General features: G+C 38.8%; 1 non-coding gene across 1 annotated transcript; it reads right to left on the reverse strand.

Moving 5' to 3' along the window:
- Positions 1–3,497: 3,497 nt before the first annotated feature.
- LOC145641259 (small nucleolar RNA R71) lies at positions 3,498–3,603 on the reverse strand. Its single transcript, XR_014115314.1, has one exon. It is a non-coding gene; the product is annotated as a small nucleolar RNA R71 (small nucleolar RNA).
- Positions 3,604–4,159: the final 556 nt, after the last annotated feature.

Raw genomic sequence — 4,159 nt, forward strand, 5'->3', positions numbered from 1 at the left:
TTATACTTTCAATTAGATCACCTTTTAATAACTACAATGGATTCAATTGAAATAATAACAATTACAATTGGATTTTACTTTCACCTATCAATTAGGATTACCAAAATACATTATTAAACTTTATTCGACTTTCCACAACATTTATTAAACTCATATAGGGATTGGACTCATCAATTTATATTCAAAGATAATTATTTACTTTATAATTTTATATCAAATGAAAAAAAATATAAAAGATACATAATAACCAGGCCACATGGCGTGACCTGATTGGTTTATGTTACACGGGGACCAAACCAAATGCTTACCATGGGATAGTATATACCATGGTATACTTTTACACCATCATTGTAGTAAAAATAATCATATTTTGGATGAATATTTACACCGTACACCGTGGTATAAAATTATACCACGAGTGTTGATGCTCTTATTTTCACACTCTTACTTTCCTAATAGGAGCATGTATATGGTCAATTTTGAATTTTTTGCAAAGGATTGATGACATGCCATGCCATCTTTGTTTTTTTCAATCACATCATGTTTTGGATTATTTGTTTTTGTTTTACTACTTATTCTTAGTTCCTTAATTCATGTGTAGCTTTACAATCAGAAATATAAAAAAGGAAGAGGGAGTATTGATTATCGTGTCATTTAAAAAAATCATTTTAATATGTGGTGGAGATTTATTTCAATCAAATTATGCGTGTAAAAATTTACTTCTAAGTGCAAAAATTTCAGTCATATTTAAGTCACTTCAAGCTAATTGTGGTGGAGATTAATTTCACGCTTATCAATAGTTTACAACTTGAAAAAATTCAAATTTTCCCTCCCCCAAAAAACCCAATTACCGCCAATGAATTCACCCCTAAAACAGAGTCATACTAATTGTTCGCCGACCAAATGCATTTGTTCAGTATAAATTTAGAGAGAGACAGTGTGCCTCATTGCTCTACTTTTTCCTCATCTTCATTATCAAAATTATTCAATCCAAATAGCAATTCTGGAATGGACAATCCTCTGAAGAATTGTTCTTACGATTTCGTGTGCCCCCCTTCCCACCGCCCACCAAAAATTGATGTTAACATTGAGGATTTACATGAGTGCGTAAAAAATGCACCCGATGATCTCCGTATGAAGCTTGCCAAAATTACCCTCAAGGAACGAAATCGAAGGATGATGTTTAGTCATCAGCTTGCTGATGAGTGGCATTTATGCCACTCTTTTATCCTTTTTCTCTAAGGATTCTCCCCTCATTTGCACTTGTTTGGCTCTTTTTCTAAGCATTTTTACTTAGTTTTGCTTCCTCTTTTATTTCTCCTTTATCCTCCCTTTTCTTAGTCTTCCCGCTTTGTTCTTATTGTGATTTTTATGCTTATGCTTTGTAGGAACCATCGGGATTTTCAAGAGGAGGAAGCTAAGCTCAAGGGAAGCTAGAGGAATCATGATTCAGAAGAGGTTCGGCTGAACCCCCTGATGGTGTGGCCGAACCCCCTGATGGTGTGGCCGAACCAAGGTGTGGCTGAACCTGCTCAGTGGTTCGGCCGAACGTTGAGGCAGGGGCAAGATGAAAATTGGCAGTTTTGCAGGAGTGGCCGAACCACAGGAGTTCGACCAGACTAGGATCAGGGAGGTTCGACCGAACCTACCCATGGTTCGGCCAAACCTACCCTGTAGTCTGGCCGAACCTACCCTGTAGTCCGGCCGAACCTTCCCATTTGTTCGGTCAGACCTCTCCTTTTATCAGCTGGCTCTATACGGACTATATAAGTCCCATCTTAGAACGTTTTGAAAGGGGGATTAACTTAGTTTTAATTTTTCTACATTTTTTAGCTTAATCTAGAGAGAGAAACACTATTAGTCTTCATTGGTAGAGAGAGAAAGTGTGGTTTTCTTCATTGGTGAACTTGGATTTTGAAGAAGGAGTTTTGTTCAATCCTTTGTAGACCTTCATCTTCAATTAATGAGCAATCTCTTACTCTTTCTCTTTACCTTTGTTTTTTATTTTGCTTATTTGCTTTGATTTTTCTTCTTTACTTATTAATCATGTTGACGCTTATTGATTTGATGATTGATATTGTTTTCAATATGATTTGTGAGTAGTCACCTAGCCAAGGGTATGGGGATGGTGTAGTTGCTAATTGTTCATGCTTATAATGTTGGGGTTATGTTAATGGTGATTAAAGTCTTTTCATGCTTTATATTCTTTGGTCTTTCTTGCAACTGCACATTGTTAGTTGATCAAAGATGAGTCTTTACTAACAAGTAACGGAAGTTGACTTAGTTGAGATTCATTACTATCGATAATTCTTTGTTTGCACCTTCTAATATATGATTCTAATGTGGAAACATAGAGGCTATGTTAGGAGAAACCAATTAACCCCGGAAGACGGTTAGATTGGACCCCTTTACTTCGGTATTCGTGCATGTTTAGTTTACCATTGATATGCTACTTTGTTATTGCATGATCAAGCGTCAACTTCACCTACCCATTTCCCTTGGTGCCTAGCTATATTAATTTTAATCCATTTTGTTCTTAGTTTAACCTTCTAGTTATTCACACTTCTTGTTCCGATATAGCTTAGACCCTAGGTAATGAATGCAGTGCTTAAGCATTTCTCCCTGTGGTTCGACCCCTCTATTTACCCTATACACGTATTAGGTCGGTAGAGCGTTATAAATTCATTTGATTTAGGTGTAGTCGCTCAACGACACGATTATTGCCTTGTCAAATTGGCGCCGTTGCCGGGGAGACGATTTCCATTGCTATTTCATTGCTTGTTTGAGACTATCTCACCTTTATTTGTTAGTGTTTTCTACTTTTGTTACTTGTCAGTGCTTACGTTCTTCTTAGCTTTGTTGTATGAACAGAGGACGAACCCGCTCAAGATCTTTGATTCCCATCGATCCAGAGCTAGAGAGGTCTTTGTCCCTACTTCGAAGAGAAGCAAGAGCAAGGAGTAGAAATTCCCGCACTCCAACGAGAGGAGTAAGAGAATTAGAAGATACTCCACCCTCTTCACCTTCAAGTGAAGAATTAGATAGCCCTAAATCATCTTTGAGTTCAGAAATCAACCCTTTCTCAACCTATAAGTTTGAGAGTAAAGAAGGTTCTAAAATGGGAGAGAATACGCCTTTGAGTCATCTTGGGCCCCCCGAAGCTTTTAGAGCGCAAAGTGGGATCCTAACTCCTACTACTCAAGCCAATAATTTCGAGATCAAGCCTAATTTGATTGCCTTGATTGAGAGGAAACAATTCTCGGGTGGAAAGTTTGAGAGTCCTCATGAGCACCTAAAAGAGTTTGAGAAATATTTTGACACAATAAAGGCCAATGGAGTGACTCAAGAATATATTCGCCTCAAAATGTTTCCATTTTCGCTAATTGGGAGAGGTCTAGAATGGCTAGAGAAGGAGGTTCCCCCTAATTCTCTCACGACATGGGACCAAGTGACTACGGCCTTCTTGAGGAGGTTTTATAACCATAGGAAGACCGCCGAGGCTCGGTCTTTGATTCAAGGTTTTCGCCAAAAGAGTGGTGAGTCTCTAAGTGCGGCATGGGAACGATACAAAGAGCTTCAACGTCAATGCCCACACCATGGGATACCCAAGTATTAACTCATTCACACTTTCTATGGAGGTCTCACACCTCAAGGAAGAACAAGCCTAGACGCCGCGGCCGGTGGTCCAATCATGAACAAAGGAGAGCATGAAGTGGAGTGTATTATAGAGGAAGCCGCAAAGCACTATGATGATTGGTACGAAGGAGAAAGGGATGCTACTTCTAGCAAGGGTGTTTATGCATTGGAGCAAGCCAACGCAATCAACAACCTTTCTACCCAAATCTCCAAAATGACCAAGCAAATGGATGAATTGATGAAAGAAAGGTCCAACCTTCATGGTAATACCTCCCCTTCAACCAAGGGAGGCAATGGTATGGATACTTCCTCCCCCTCTTCTTACAATACAATGCCCCAAGGATGCATGTTTTGTTCTAATTGTGAAACCTATGATCATGATACCTCTCATTGTGTCTATGCTTGTGAAGTCCAACCCCCTTCCCATGAACATGATAGTAATATGGAAAATGTCAATGCTATGAATTTTGCTCCTAGAATGGGAAATGTAGGAAACTTGAGGCAAAACTCCAATCAAATGGTG

This window comes from Chenopodium album, chromosome 7, assembly GCF_948465745.1.
Source record: "Chenopodium album chromosome 7, dcCheAlbu1.1, whole genome shotgun sequence".
NCBI lineage: Eukaryota > Viridiplantae > Streptophyta > Magnoliopsida > Caryophyllales > Amaranthaceae > Chenopodium > Chenopodium album.